A 470-nucleotide genomic window follows, 5' to 3' on the forward strand; every position below is an offset into this window, starting at 1 on the left:
CTCCACACCTCCTGCTACTTTGTCTGGAATAGCTGCTGTCACTTCTGCTGGGTCTGTCCTTGTCCCCGTGCTGTGCGGGATGCAGCACCCCAGGGACTCGCTGCAGGGACCCTCGGTGGGGTAGGGGACCTGCCGGGCATTTCCTTCTGTGATGGTCCAGTGACCTGTCTGGGGACACGCTGGGACAGGCACCCCCATCCTTCCTGCCCAGAGCTGCCCTGCACCAAGCCCTTCTTCACACAGTGCCTTCCGGGGATAACGGGGGTCCCACTGCACCCCTTGTCCCCCCACCTGTGCAGTGCTTCAGGGATGGGGTCGGAGCAGCGCCCGAGCCGTTGGAGGTGCTGCTGCGGGTGCCTCTCGCTGCTTCCTCAGGACACCCCTTTGAATGAATTCATCTCCCTCGTTTGGCTCCTGTGGCTGCTGGGTGATCTCAGGCTGTGACACCCCCGGGTCACATTGGGAGTGGG

This window comes from Eurypyga helias, unplaced genomic scaffold (genome assembly GCF_000690775.1).
Source record: "Eurypyga helias isolate BGI_N326 unplaced genomic scaffold, ASM69077v1 scaffold19805, whole genome shotgun sequence".
Taxonomy (NCBI): Eukaryota; Metazoa; Chordata; class Aves; order Eurypygiformes; family Eurypygidae; genus Eurypyga; species Eurypyga helias.